General features: G+C 39.5%; 1 pseudogene; it reads right to left on the bottom strand.

The window, feature by feature from the left end:
- Nucleotides 1-12,945: 12,945 nt before the first annotated feature.
- Nucleotides 12,946-13,043, bottom strand: LOC116662280 (annotated as a pseudogene).
- Nucleotides 13,044-16,507: the final 3,464 nt, after the last annotated feature.

The following is a 16,507-nucleotide window of genomic DNA, read 5'->3' as shown; positions in this document are numbered from 1 at the left end:
ACAACTGAGTACTAATTGCATGATTAAAGTTAATTAATGCTTATGATGTTCTTTACAAATGACAAGCATTACATCCACATATGCCAACATAACCCCCTTTCATGTCACCTGGCATTGAAAGAATTAATTTGTTTAAGGACTAAAAAGAACAGGAAAGTTGGTGAAGATGGGGCCAGACTTTTCCGCCCCTCATGCAACATTGTGCTTTATGATTTGGGAATGTTATGCAAATGCCTGCCTCACTAAACATCCTTTTGCTTGATCATTTCTTGGTTATTTCAGATGTCATGCCATGCTGAAGCTTTTAAACTTAATAATTAGTGTTTGTTTGTAGTGCTTGAAAGCTATAATACGGCTACAAGTCAGAATGGTCTATTTAAGACGCATTTCAGGAAGACTCATGCTGTTTTAAAATTAGTCCCCCCTGAAAATGAGTGCAGGAGTTTCTTTCTAAGCTCCATAAAGATTCGGAGAATTTTATGTTTAATTTTAGTGTGTAGAAAAGAATAAATCCAAAGACTGTCCTTCAGAGTGATACAACCCTCCACCCATCGCCCTGAGTTTTAATGAGATATGGTTGATGAATTTAAAACTCCATATTTAAGGTGTACAACGTGATGTTTTGATATACATACATATTGTGAAATGATTGTGTGATCCAGTTTTGAAATCAGAAGGATTGTGTTGGAGATATAAAGTTCTGGAGCCCTTTTTGTGGCATGTCCTCCTCGCGTGAGGGGTAAGAGTCGTCTCCCTTATCAATAAAGTTTCATATTAATGGTGGTGTTAAATTAGTACTTACTTTGTTCATCCTGCACTGTGTGTTGGATCTGAATTAAAGTTGTGTTTCAGTCTTTCAATTCACTGAAGCTCCTTTTAACTTGTCACACAATTGGTCAGTTTGAGAAAACAACATGGAATGTTTACATGTTTTCCTCTGTGAGGAATGTTCGATTCTGGAATGAGTGGCTGAGGGAGGTTGTGGAATTGTCTTCCATAAAGAGTCTTTAAAAACAGACCTGTGACATCAAATTGTGTAATGCAGGGTAACCCCGTAGAGCTCTGGCGGGGGGTCTCTCCAGGGAAAGACAGGCAAGGAAGGCAGATTGGGACATGTGAAAGAAACTGCCTTGCGGTTTGGATGGCCACACTTCATAACAGGTCAAGGGAAACAATCTTCTGTTGCCCTTCCTTTGACCTCTGGGGTTCCAGGCACAACTGAGCCTACCCTGCAAAGCGGTGTCAACCTGGCAGGGACTGGATATATGACTTGACACTTGGCCACGGACGAAATGTTGGTTCCTCTCCTGCTACAACAGCCCTTTTGTTGAGGATGAGAGCTGAGCTTCATGAGTTCCACAATGGAGCTCAGCCTGTAGTCAAAAGATCTCCATCTCCGGCTCAATAACTCGCATCAGGCTGCTCAGCTCGGGCCTCGGTGTCCAGGAAGGGTAGAGGGCTCAGCCTGGCGGAGAACATCATGACTCCGCAGACTGAAGATGGCGTGGAAGGAGCTTCATCGGATCTCAGCCCAGAAGAAGTTCCCGGGGCCCCCAGCACCTCAGGGCCTAGGTGGAAATGCTCCTTGCCCTCGCTTTGCACCCTGGGAGCCTCACTCCCGTGGGGGTTTCATTGTTTCAGGCAGGAATCAGTCAGAGGCAAATCTTCAGGGCTTTCAATGAGGAGGATTGGGGGCCAAGGAGGAGCTTCAAGGCTCTCATTGTGCCCAACCCTTGTATAAACCCCTGGCCCGTATCCCCCTGCCCACAGTGGATGCTTCAGACAGGATGACTGCCTCTGCCTCCTCTTGGGTGCTGTGGAGCCATTTTGCCCCTTGCTGTGGTACCTCCTTAGAGAGTGCCCCGGGGAGGGATGGTTGGTGGGGAGGATCACGGGAAGCCTCGGTGGGAAGCTCGGCATTTTGAGGCCACCAAAAGGCAGCCATCACAGGTGTCACTGCGGGAGGTAGTCTTTGACTCTTCCTCAGAAATTTCGAGAAAGCTCCCAGTATCATCCTAAACATCAGAAATAGATTTTTGAGGAAAGTGACAATAGCAAAGCCACAGGATCTCCTGGGTGGATGGGCCCTGTGGGCCTCCATCAGCACAGTTGAGGGGGATGGAAAGCAAAAGACCAGCCGGCTTCAGTAGACCCAGCAGTTGCCATACTGTGAGACTACACACTTCCTGATTTTGAGGCCCATGTTGCAAGGGTAGCTTTTCAAAGGATCCACTTGAGGATTTTTGTTTGTTTGTTTGTTTGTTTTTGTGGGTTTTTAAATATTAAGATGTTAAATATTGTATCATTTCAGTGATTTTCAAAAATTGAAGTATACTTGATTTACAATATTGTGTTAGTTTCAGGTGTAAAGCATAATTATTCAATATTTTTGCAGATTATGTTTCATTATAGGTTCTTATAAGTTAATGGATATAATTTCCTGTGCCATACAGTACATCCTTGTTGCTTAGCTATTTTGTATATAGTAATTTGTGCCTTTTAATCCCATACCCCTCATTTGTCCTTCCCTTCTCTCCTCTCCCCTCTGGTAGCCACAAGTTTATTTCCCATGTCTTTCAGTCTGTTTTGCATATACATTCATTTGTATTACTTTTTGGAGTCCACATATAAGTGATATCCTACAGTATTTGTCTTTCTCTGTTCAACTTATTTCACTAAACATAATATTCTTTAGTTCTACTCATGTTTCTGCAAATGGCAATATTTCATTCTTTTTCATGACTAATATCCAATTATATATATATCCAATCATCTGTCTATCTATAGATATGTATCACAACTTCTTAATCCAATCATCTGTTGATGAACATTCAGGTTGTTTCCATGTCTTGGCTATTGTAAATAGTGCTGCTGTGAGCATTGGGGTGCATGTATCTTTTTGAATTAGAGTTTTCAGTATTGTTTGATTTTGGTTTTCAGATGTTCTGGCATTGGGATGTGTGTGTGAGTGCACTGGGACTGAGAGCATAGAAGACCTGGTTACACCAGAAAAGTCCTTTCTTGTAAAGTGGAGTAATACCATCATAAAAGCTGAAGCCACATCTATGTACCTAAATAAATTATTTTACCAGTGGTCCCTAATTTTACTATGTTACTGGCAAAAATGTACTGGCTTCATAATTCAAGTTCTGCTTGTAAATGGTGACAGTTAATAACTTTGAAAGTAAAACTACCATGAAGCCATATGCTAGGGGGTTGAAAATGGGAATATCAAAAAGAAAAAAGAAAATCACTGTGAAATGTGATCAGGTCATAAATATTTTAAAACAGGGATGCCTAGATGCCACTGCAGCCCATGCTGATGTTGGTTGTAGTGGTAGCACTGGTGAAGTTAGTAACAAGCCACCTAGAGAAGTGTGATTAAAAGTGCCAAGTGATTTGGAGGTTGCAAGAAAGTGGGAGAAGCTAGGATTTTTAATATTTCAAGGAATTTTCCTCTTTCTTAGGTGGAATCAAAACCTGAAAGAGAAGAGAATAGATAGCCGTGAGATCTGATGAGGCCGGGAGAGGAAAGGAGAAGAGAGAAAAAGGTAAGGGCAGGGTCCGTATAGTTTCCCTGCTGTTTTTCTGGGGCTTATTCTGCGGTAGATTGCTAATTTCTCTGACTCCAAACATGAATAAGGAATCCAGAAGCAAAAATAACTTTCATTATATGAATTAGGGAAATGTTGCATTATTATTTTTTCAACCTATTTCTTTTTTTTTTTTTCTTAATGGAGGTACTGGGGATTGAACCCAGGACCTCATGCATGCTAAGCACATGCTCTACCGCTGAGCTAAACCCTCCTTCCTCTCAACCTATTTCTCTAAACAAAATGAAATAAGAGGATCAGCTTTTCATATAGTGACTAACCCCTCAGAAGAGCGTGATTTTTCATTTTTATTTTTTGGGGGTAGATTAGGTTATTTATTTATTTATAATGGAGATACTGAGGATTGAACTCAGGACCTCATGCATGCTAAGCATGCACTTTACCACTGAGCTATACCCTCCCCTCTGACTTTTCCTTTTTAAATCTAAAATGGCAGATGAGGAGCTCCAGAGTTCTAATGGCTTGATATCAGAAAAGCAGTGTGAGCATGCAGGCCAGTGAATTATCCAGGGGTCTGGATTGGGCAACTTCAGTTATTTTCTGTGTAATTGAATTAAAATAAAGATGGCCCTTTGCTTATATAGCTCAGTGGCTCAGGGCGTGGTTCCCTGCAGGGAAACTTGGGTGGTGCGTGAGGCCAGTGTGGAAACTTGTGATGACCCAAGGAGGGATAGTTGGCTTTTCTCATCTTGACTGGTTCTCGCTAAATGATTTTCTTTTGGGTCCTTGCCTTGTGAATGCTGCTATTTCTATCAGGAAAATACATTTTTAAACAGTGCTCTGAAGGGTTTTCATGTACAGTATGTCTTCATAGGGAAATAAAATAGATGGCAATAAATTTCTTCTTGTTGCTCTTAATAGAATGAACACCTGCTTTGATTCTACTTATTCTCCCTTATTTTGAAGTTTGTTGCTTAATTCTGAATATCATGGCAGAGGGAATTTTTAGGCTGAAAGGCCATCCCAGACAACAGCAAGACCTCTGAGCAGATCTTCTCTCACCAAGGGCTGCAGCTGGACAAAGGAGAAAATTGAATTTCCTTAGTAATCACACATTCCTCCTGTTTTATAAAATTAAGCAATTCTGCAGTCAAACAGGTAGCCAATTTATTTTAATTACTCCAAAGGCATTAATGATGATCACATTTGGAAATAAATATTGTCAAGTGAAGTACTTGGTCTAGAAAATAGTCCAGTTGTGTCTAAGGTACATAGTTTTGTTCTGCTTATTTCTCTTCCTGTTCTAGACGAGAGGATTGAAGTGTGGCCACATCAAGGCATCCAAAGAGGGTCCTTTCCATGAAACTCCAGGGAATAGTTGGAAAGTATTTGACCTATGACTTTGAAACTACTTAGGCCAATGTGGCCAGGTTGGAGAGGCCTTTGGGCTTAGTGATGAGAAGGCCTGAGTACCAACCCCCTCATCTGTCAGTCATTACACAAAGAGGTATCTGCCTCTGAGCATGGGCCTGGCACTTGTGGAGAGGGGAGGGAACTGGATCCTTCCAGCTGCCAAGAGCTGACTGAGCTGGAAATAAAGACCCAGAGTCATCAAGGTTTTCCTTGGGCAGAGGTTTCGGTGGACTATTGGCGTCTCTTTATGGTTCTTGTGTGGGAAAACGGAGCCACTTCTACCTGCTCTAGGTGCTCTGTCATGCCCTTGTGACTTAGGCTATATCTCAATGTCAGTAGGTGTGCACTACATGTGACAAAGTTCCCACTGGGTTTTCAAGGTGGTAATCCCAGAATGTCCATCTCTTAAAAGATAAGAGTGAAAATAATTGTCGAGTTTTTAATGGAGCACATAAACCTCCTTTGAAGTAGGCCTCCTAGTATATACTCTGCAAAGAAACTTTACATTTTCCCTTTGCCCCTTATCAAGAGCTTAAGATCTCTGTAAGGCTTTTCCTAAACACTACATCAATATTAAATTGACTTACAAATATTGTTTATGAGAAATAGAATATTGTTCTTGCTATTTGATACATATTTATGGAGTATGTGTCCTGACTTGAGTCTAGCTAATGTCCCACTAGGCAAGGATGTTTTGGTGGCTGATGAGTTTTTCTTCTGGTTCTATTTCTAACAATTAAGCACACTGTTTAAGTAACAGATTGTTCTTTCATTATAAGTGAGCATGACCACAAATAAATGTACCCCATATTTAAATATACAAGCTGTACATCTGGGATGGCAGGAAGCTGAGGGCAGTCAGCCTTTCATATGCTAATACTTGAGATTAAGGCACACTAGATATTACTCAATCAAGCTAATATTTCGCTTTGGAAATTAAAGCATAAATTCATGAATTTGATTAGTGTTCTTCTCTCTGCATTGATATTTAACCATTATATATTTATGCACACAGTGTCCCAAGATTTTTCCTTTTGTCTTTAATTTTTGGCAATGTATGTTTTACTTACTGCAATATTTGCTGAATTCATGAGGGCTATTGTTTTTCAGGAGAAAGCTAAGAGTTGTTGAACTCCCAGTGTATCTTACTGCTGCTTGTTTCCTTGTGAACGCTAAATGTTCCATGGAACTTCCTGTCCTTTATGGTACCTGATGTTCCTGAGACTGATGTTATGGGGTCAAGAGGTCAGGGCTCAGCACCATTTTACAGGTGCTCAGAGAGGCCAGGTGTTGCCTAAAGTCACACAGCTAGTGCAGAGCTGGGACTGGATTCTCAGCATTCTGACTTCAAGAATATTGTTGATTTTCACTTTTAAAAAACTTTTTTATTGAAAACTAGTTAATTTATAATATAAGTTTCAGGTGAACAGCACAGTGATTCAATGTTTTTAATTATACTCCATTTAAAGTTATAAAATATTTGCTATATTCCCTGTGCTGTCCAGTATATCCTGTAGCTTATTTAGTTTGTAACTCTTAGTCCCCTCTTCCATCTTGCTTTTCCCCTCCACTCTCTCCCCACTAGTAACCACTCATTTGATCTCTAGATCTGTGAATCTGCTTTTTAGTCATATTCACTAGTTTCTTGTATTTTTTAGATTACAAGCCTAAGTGATACCATAAAGCATTTGTCTTTTTCTGTCTGACTTCTGTCACTAAGCATAATACCGTATAGGCACAGGAGTGAACAGACTGTGTGCACATTCTTCACGAATGGAGTCTAGGTTTTGTACAGCCCTCCTGTAAGTCCCACTGGTTTTCAAACCAGCTAAGAGGTCTTCCTGCTGTCAGTCCCCAGGGTCAGTATGCGGTTCGAACTGCTCATTCCCCAGGGAGGGTCTCTGAGCCCATGATATCCCCCTCCTCTTCTATGTCCCCTCCTATGGGGGTGGGTCCTCAAGCTTATCGCTTCCCTTCCCTTCCTACCTGACTTCGTGTGGATCTTTCTTTATAGCCTTGCTTGTAGAAGAGTCTTTTTACCAGTTTCCAGTTGGTTTCAGGGAAGATTGCTCCACACATAGATGTATTTTTGCTGTATATGTAGGGGGTGGTGAGCTCAGCATCATCCCCTTCCATCATCTTGATCTCCTCCTGTCTGATTTCCACTGGTTTTTACCACCTCCCCTGGTTAGTAATTTTTAAAGCCACCAGATTAGTAATTTTTAAAGTGTGGCTTAAAGCAAACGTTTTTGTTTTTGTTTTTTTTGGCTTGCTATACTTTAACTTCGGGTCTCCCATTTGGGAGAACTTGTGAGTCAGTTGTTTCTTCATAGAAAGCAATACATATACCCCTTAGGATAGGCACAATTATGAAAGCCTCACAATCTTCCCCAGATTGGGTCAGTGCCACTTTGAGACATTCCTGGGTACAGCGGAGACAGAACTTAGGGAAGGCTGTTTATTCTTTGCTTTCTCTAGTATCAGTTCTGTTAGCTGCTCTTCTCGGAAACCTAAGTGTGAGCTCAGCTCTCTGGCATGGACCACACAGCACTTTGAAATGAGGAAGCTGTAAAGTAACAGGCAAGAGTTTGACTGGAAAATTGAAGAGTCTGTCTGCCTCAAAGGATTGTCCTTTGAGGTGAAATCCACAAACAAAGTCAGTCAACATGAAGAATCTGGAAACTCTCAGGACAAGCTGTTTCATTTTTCTACCCCTTCCACAAGAAATAAGTGGAAAGCCTTCATGCAAAGTTCCAACATATGTGATCATGGGAGGGATTTGAAGTGTATTGAGCAGAGAAAATATTGCAGCTGTCAGCGGGGGCATTCACAGACCATCACTTTCATGTGGCTATGTCTTAGCTGTCAGCATTGAGAAAAGGAGTTGTGCAGGAATTGAGCTGGGAGAAGGGCGTCTGGCGTGGGTGCTGCCAAGAGTCAGTGACAATGAGGGAGACCAAGTGAGGAGAGTCACAGTTTTTCACTCAGGAAATGCAAAGTTTCTTTACCCTGATTTCTAATTTAAGAACTGTATACCTGATAAATTGAGAACCTTTTTACTAAAGTGGTAATAGGTTTTTGATCTTTCATGTAATATTGACACATAATTCATATATTGATCTTAAATTATTTTTGTTGAATATGGGTTTTCATTAGTGTATATGGCCACCTTTTAAAAAATATTCAACAGATTCTGGGAGACACTTTCCCTGCTTTTTTGGATAAGGGAGCCTAGGGGACACAGACGAGTGAAACAGGATTCAAGAAAACTGGGGGTTAGACCAGAGAATTACGTTAAGGTGAAGGAGTTAAAATGAATCAAGTTAGGAGAAACCACTTACCTTCTAAAGGGCTTATTCCTTAGTTGAAAAATAGGAATCAGTTAGATTTGCCCCGAGAACAATGTGTATTTACAGAATTTTCACATCTACATAAAAAAGACTGGAAAGAACTCATCCAAAATGGCAGTATTTACCTCTGAGTGGTAGAATTATGTTGGCATTGTGTCTCCGTTCTGTTTTGTAAATTTAACACTCTCAAAAGTAGGAAGACGTGAAGAAATTTCTTTTCAAAAATGAAATCACAAAAAGCAACCAGAGACCTGGCTGTTTCCCAGTGTTCTTTTTTTTTTTTTTTCCCCTAGAGTTTGAAATATACATTTCCATCTAATCCACGTCTACTTTCAAATAACATTATGTCACTTCATGCATAATATGAGGGTAATGTGAGTACCTTATACTAATTTTAACAATTTTAATTCCTCCCTCCTTTCCCTTGTATCTTTGCTGTCATTATTTAATTTATACATGACCATACATAATCAAATACATTGCTGCTGTTATTATTTTTGAATAAACTGTTATCTTCAATTATTTAAGAATAAGAAAAAGAAAATTTTGGTTTCACCTTCACAAATTCTTTCTATGATGCTTTTCATTTCTTTATGTACATTGGAATTTCTGACTATATCATGCTCTTGATTTCTTTTTTTAACATTTTTTATTGATTTATAATCATTTTACAATGTTGTGTCAAATTCCAGTGTTCAGCACAATTTTTCAGTCATTCATGAACATATACACATTTCCCAGTGTTCTAATGGGAAATGATTAGGGAGTTATGCAGAACTGTCGAAGGGGCTGCACGGGATGAAAGGTTTTGATCTCTTCAGGATGTATTGTCGGGAATGGCTTTGCCGCGCTCCCAGCTCCGCAGCCCCTTTCCTCTGTGAAGGTTGAGCTCCAGGACTTTTGTCTCGAGTGGTGAGGGCCCAGCATGCAGCCAGGAGCCCCAGCAGTGGGCACTCACTCACAGAGCACCTTTTGGGTCTGAGGCTGACAATTGTCCCGCCTCTGATTGGGTAAGACGTTGGGCCTGTGGGCTGCCAGCTGCCTTAGCTACCTAAAGGAGGCGGTTCATTCATTCTTTTACTGTGGATTGTCAGCTGAATAAAACAGCCCACCACAGCCTCAGGGACAAAAGCTCTCCATTAAGATTACACTGCCAGGTTGGAGAATGGCCCTTTCAACTGTACAGCCTCAAATAGGAGCTGCACTCAGCTGACCACCTTTATGCAAATCTATCTTCTTTGTCCAAAGGCCCCTGTGACAGAGGCCAACTAACCCTTTCTGGGCAGATGGGTTTTGGGTGGGGCTGGGATGGAGATTGCCCAGGCTAGGTGTTTCTAGGAAGAAAAACAGATTGAAATGATTTTGGAAAATGCTATTGCTAATAAATTAAGCTCTGACAGAAACTTCTTATGTTTTAAGATATTATTGATAAAGAACTAATTGTTCCTCAATTGGGACAGGTTGGAGTGGTATAGAGTTTGAGAGTGTGGATATTGTTGTCCTTTGACATGATGCAAAATATATGACATCTTTATCTGTTGTTTCTGGTTCTCTCCCGGTTTCCTTCCTGATCCTGGGATTCCTTGTATTTTTCCGAGTGGAGAAGCTGCTCCCTCTGTGCTCTCCTCCTCACTGGCTTTGGCTCTCTTCTCTCTCCTTGCTGCTGCTCACACCCTCCATCCTTCTCATTGAATATTTCCAAGGTTTTACCTTCCCCTCCTCTGGTCACTCCCTTCAGGCACTCCAGTGATGAGTCGAATTTCAAATATTCTTTGTGCTTGTCCTGTGGAATAATGGACTCTCCATCCTAGAAGACATCTCCAAGTCATGTGTCCAACTGTCTCTCATGTCTACGTGGTCAAATTGATGATTCTTGTCAAATACAGGGTGGGTTTTCTTGCATGTTTCATTGATGCTTAAACACACAAGAGAATCCAAAGCTGGTAAATTTTCTCTCCAGACTCTTCCATAACTCAGCTCCCTTCAGTAAAGGACACTTTTGGCCTTACGACCTTCACTCACTTCAACCCAGTCACTGCTCCCAGGCCCTTAATGGTAGCATCACATCTGCCCTGTAATTCTCTCTTTGTTTCTTCTCATTTTACTCTGCCTCCTTTGTGGCATGTCTGACATCCATCGTCTCTTGCAACTTTCTTCTTTTCCTTCGGCAACATCTACCTCCTAAACTCAGGCCTATCCTCGGCCTGTCTGTGTGCACTGGGGTGAATGTGCAGGGTCTTTTATTGGGCAAGGGGCTGTGAACACAAAGGGATAGGGGAACAGATTTTTAATTGGGTATAAGTGAAGTAAAGGGCTTTGATGTATGGCAAGGTAGTGGGATTTATGACTCCGATCAGGAGGAGATGTGGGCTCAGACAAGTCAGCCTGAGCTATGGTGAGGCTAGCCATTTGCCAGGGCTATCAGTTTTGCTAGGGCAAACACATGTCAGAAAAGGGTATACTTTATCTTCTGAAGAGGAGCAGGCAGATGCTTAAGGGCTGGAAGTTTGGGGGTCTCAGGGCCTCGGCAGGCACCAGTTGGCATCACACCAACGAGACCAGATTCTGGCCTTGTGCTCATTCTCCAGTGAGGGATACTGACAAGGGCTTGAATAGTGATCATACACCCTAGAAAGTGGCAAGTGCCCTGAGAGAGTAGTAGACAAAGGACTCAGGTAGGAGGAATCTGAGGAGAGAAACATGGAAAACCTTGAGAACAATGATATCTTTTTGGACACAGATTCATATATCCAGATCCCCTGATGCTTTCAGGCCTTGTAGGTGCTATGGAATATGTTTGCCAAACATCAGAAACAGGTTTTTATTTGGGGACCATGCTATTTGGCTTCAGCATTTGTACCATTCAGGTAGTACAAGGATTATGTGTCCCTCAGAGAAGGCAGGAATACTCCCTGCTTAATGCAAAGAAAGTCCATAATTACTTGTTAGAAGAAATTCATGAACATCAGCACCACTTCTATACCTATAAGCCAAGTAAAGGATTATAAGTAAAAGGGTTTTTTTTTTTTCTAATTGCATGAAAAGTAGAGTTTGTATTGTGGCAAATCTTAACATCATCTTTAGAGTTTGTATCAAGGCGACTGGACAAGATAGCATCAGAAAGCTCAGTGCCTTTGGCCAAGTAGGCTGTCATTGTGACTGAAGGAGGCTGAAATTGGGTGGGGCTGGGAACTAAGGAAATTTGACTTCATACAGAAGCTAGCGTCAGTTTAAGAACATTTTTGGATGAAGAGCAATCCCAGTTTCTCCACCCCATAGCATTGCTATGAGAATCATACCACTGCGTAAAAAAGTCAATTCTAACCTGGGAAGTCTTGGTAGTTGAAAAGGATTCTCTTAATCTTTGCTTTAAATGTGCAGTTACATCATTATTGACTTCCCTTGTGTTGCTAGAGAGGCTATTTTTGATCAAGAAACATCTCTTTCTTCCAAGGTCAGCTGGATAGACTCTCCAGTGTTCACAGACAGCACTCAATCAGTTTCTTCAATTCTTGTTCTTAGGTAAGAAAATGCCTTTTATCTTTTAGATTTTTCTTTTATACTTAACTTTTATATTTTACTCCGTGCTTGTAATCTAATGAAAGTAAGAGTCCTCTGTGTTTTGAAACAATTAAACATGTGAAATTGTTTAGCACAAATAATAAAAATATCTGTTAGAGATGTCATTGATTTTTACCAGCTACAGATTTAAAATGCAAATCATATTTTATTCTAATTAGACACTTTAAATGCACCTCTCTACCCATTTCCCTGAAATAACTATAAAATCAAGTGAAGGAAAGAAAAGATGTCTTGCTTTTAATAAATGGAGATTTTCCATCAATGACAGATGTGTGTGTGTATGTGTGTGTGCGTGTGCACATATGAACTAATTGTAGAACAAATGCAAACAGAGCTGAACTTTAATGCTAATTTTTTGCATCTAATTTTGTATTTATGTAGGTTTACATATGCTCATAAAGTATCATAAATGAAAAATCAACCTACACATTTCCTTTAAACTGTGATGTATAAAATAAAGCATGGCATATATTTATTGCAATAAATGTAATTTGGTGTTTAGGTTCTCTGGGAACGTTGATACTTCTATAATGAAAATGTGAACGGATATGAAAATGGGTTTATAAATCTTAGGATGTAACAGTTTTACTCATTCTCACCCATTTCTTTCAAAGGGGGCATTTTCCCAAATATGTAACTGGTCAGTTCCATAACTATATTTTCAAAAATTGCATGGACTAGATGTCTCTCATGTCAAGTTGCTCATTTTATAGAAGTATCTCAACAAATGCATGGATTCTCCTTGTGCACCCTTGAAATGCCATACTGGGAATATTTCCTTAGTATAGGAAACCCAATGTGCTGGTACACCTGGTGAACAGATTTTACCCTGTTTTGGCTTCAAAGTTACTTAGATGTCAGAGACTAAGGGCATATTAATTTATGGTTTCTACTATTTGCAAAAAGGAGAACATTATCTTACATAGATGATTCTGAGAGAGAAACATATGTAATGCACAATCATTGCGATTGCTCTTTTTCAAATTGGAAGAAAGTCTTTCCTATTTTTTTAAATTTCAGCTTTATTGAAACTTGATTGACATATAAAAAATATGGAATGCTTTACAAATTTGCACGTCATCCTTGCAAAGTGCCATGCTAATCTCCGTATCATTCAAATTTTAGAATAGCACTGAAGCAAGCACTCTTTGCAATAATTCTTAAAAAGAAAAGTTTATGTTAGAGTCCCTTATCCATAGAGTTGTGTCCAACTTAATGGGCAGGCTCTGCTGAAGACTTAGGGGTGCACCTGGGACTGAAACCTGTAAGCCAGTTAAAAGTGACGTACATAGTTTCCTCATTCATCTTTCCCTGGATCCTTTATAAACTTTGGGAGGATCCTAGACTGGGGATTTTTATCCCCTAGACTCTGTATTTTTATCCCAGAGCTCATTGAATATTGATTGTTAGGTTTTCAAATTTTCCTTTCTGTCATTCTTAAGTTTAAATGCATTTGGCCATTGAAAGTGCTTGAGGAAGGGAGGTAAAGCAAAACAGAGACACATTCCCAGTGATCCTAAACCTATGAAAAGCCTTGAGATGTCTTTTTTTTTCCCTGACCAGAAGGCTTTAATGTGAGTTCTACTATTTTTTTTAAGAAATAAAGGTTTTTAATATCACATAAACATAAAATAAAAAAATAAATCCCCAGACTCATAGTAAGATACTAAAAGTTATCATGTACAATATGACAAAATATAATTATAGATTAATTTGATCTGTGGACATTAATTTAAAAACCTGAAATACTGCATTAGCAAATTGAATCCAGCAATTCAAAAGGATAATATAACCAAGCTGGATTTATCCTAGGAATACAAAGTTGATTTTAACATTCCTGAGATGTCTTGTAATCAAGAAATCTGCTTCACTGTATTTAACTCAAAATTTTCCAAATGTAACCAACCAAGGAACACTTTACTTTTATTTTTGCTGCATACTTCTAACCCCCTTTGATGTTAATGTCCTGCAGGAACAATGACCTTTAGGAAAGTCTGGGCTACTTGTATTAGGCATTTCATATACGTAAGCAATGGCATCTGGCCTTGGTATTGCGGGACTCCCCAAGAACTCCTCATTTCTGAGCAAGAAGAATAGTGGCAGTAAACTGCAACTCTTAGCACAACTGGCTGTGAATGTTTGCATTGATTTAGGCTCCAGCAGGTTTGGAGGTAGCAAAAACTGCTGGAGTATCTCCAGTCAGTTCAGAAACTGCCCTTCTAGGCTTAGCACTTTCTTTCTGCAGAGACAAGGACAGACAACAACCCCAACTGTGCAAACCAAGAATAAGATTTTTTTAAAATTCTTTTTTTAAAAATTGAAGTGTAGTCAGTTACATTGTCTCAATTTCTGGTATACAGCATCATGTCCCAGTCATACCTATTTGGGAGTTCGAGATTTGCAAATATTAACTACTATATATAAAAGTAGATAAAAAATAAATTTATTCTGTGTAGCACAGGGAACTATATTTAATATCTTGTAATAACCTTTAATGATAAAGAATGTGAAAACAAATATATGTATGTATATGTATGGCTGATAATGAGATTTGTTGACACAGTCCCCTCTGTTCTTAGTTGCTGCTGCACAGGCATGATATTCACCAGAGCTTTCTCCTCTCTCCCTCTCCACTGAGTGGTGTTGAGAGGATGGACCTTGGTTACTGAGTCCAGGTCTTTGAAGGGGAGGTTTGGGGGACCAGCATCACACCTGTGGCAAACAAACAGACTCCTCCTCTTCCAATGAAACTGGGAGGATGTGTTGCTTCAGAGAAGATTTAAAGAATAGAATTTTAGAATACGTTACTTGATTTTTTTTTAAAGAATCATTTGCTGAGCCACAGACCAAATCTAATTCCATATTTATGAGAACCCATCTTTTTCCACTTTAGAAAAATGAGTTTGCCTATAGTTTGACAAATTAACTTTTCTTTAAAGAAACAGTAAAAAGTAATTTTCCCACACTGCAAAATTTTGAAATGCTTGGCTTCAAGTTTCAGTGAGTTTTCTTTTCAATGAATATTACTGGAATTCTGTTTAATTCACAATTTTTAAAACTCAGCATCTGTTTATATTGCATATAATGTAGAACTAACGTGGACGATTTCATACCAAATGTTTATCTTATGAGCCAGTAAAAGCAAATTAAAAGTAAAATAAAAAACTTGAAAGTTGTTTTATTTAGTTGTAGTGTATCTTGGTCATTTTTATAAAATCTTTGAATTAGGTAAGGGACTAGAATAACCTTTAGCTTCTATAAATTCTAATGTAATGTGCAATGAAGTTTTACCTCTATATAAGTAATAATGGAAGAGTTTTTAAAGTGTTATGCAGATCTATAGGATCCAAGTCAAAGGATAAGTTATTACTCAGCTTTTGTAAGGAGCAGAGGAATAACTCTGTAGGAAACCTAAAAGCCCTAGACATTTTAGGGAAGGAGGCATATAGAAATTGACATGAAAGTAGCATAGGGTAATCTTTTTTTTCTTGTAGATAGTGAATAACTGGGTTTTTTATTGAAGTATGGTTGATTTATAATGTATTAATTTCTGGTATACAGTATAGTGATTCATTTTTACATATATAGGTATATATATATAAATATATATATTTTTTTCCTTATTTTTCATTACAGGCTGTTACAAGGTACTGAATATAGTTCACTGTGCCATACAGTAGGACCTTGTTGTTTATCTATTTTATACATAGTGTGTATCTGCAAATCCCAAACTCCCAATTTATCCCTTCCTTCCCCATTTCCCCCCTGGCATGAGGATAATCTTGATTTAACTCTAGTTATTTATGTAACCATTTACAAATTCTAATGCTTTAACCAATATTAAAGCATGATGACTTTATTTATTCATTTATTCACTCATTCAAAAACAATTTGGGGGCAAAAGTAAGTATAGGAGTTTCAGGGGAGGTGGGCAGGCAAGGAAGAGCTTCTCGATGGTCAAACTCAGTTTAGGAGCAGAATGGACCCTGGCAGCCCGGAGTGGTTCCCAGAAGTCCCTGCATATGGTCCAGCATCTCCCTATGGGCCCCTGACCCGAGGACCATTTCTGGAGAGCCTGGAAGCTGAGTCATGCAGCATGCTCATGTGCAGTTTGGACTCCTGCACACCAGCCTTCAGGCATTCTGGACCTCTAGATCTGTGTAGACAGGGGCCACCCATGGCCAGCATGCCATCTTCTTGGGGTCAGCCATTCCTTCCACAGGAAAAAAAAAGCTTCTCTTCTCCTGGAATTTTGGAGGCTGTATTTAAGTGCTACAATTATTTTTATTGTTAGACAACATTATGCATATTGGTTTTGCTCAATGGATTGAAATTGAAGTTCTATTGAAATATAATAGATCAATATAGTTTTTCTTTGATAATGGTTTGCTCTCCCCTCCTCTGTAGCTGTTTCAGGTGTACTTTCTCTGTGGTTCTAACAGTGACAGACTGAGCTTTTCATTAGTCATGGGACCCTGAGCTTCACTGTGGCAGAGTTCAGGGGGTTGCATTTAAGAAAAGGCATAATTACTTTAGCCCAGGTGCTCCCTTGCTACCTAGAACATCTGATTCCAGCTTCTGTGCCTCTGTCTATTCCTGTGTTCCCTC

Source organism: Camelus ferus, chromosome X (genome assembly GCF_009834535.1).
Source record: "Camelus ferus isolate YT-003-E chromosome X, BCGSAC_Cfer_1.0, whole genome shotgun sequence".
NCBI lineage: Eukaryota > Metazoa > Chordata > Mammalia > Artiodactyla > Camelidae > Camelus > Camelus ferus.
This window is presented reverse-complemented; position numbering and strand designations above follow the sequence as displayed.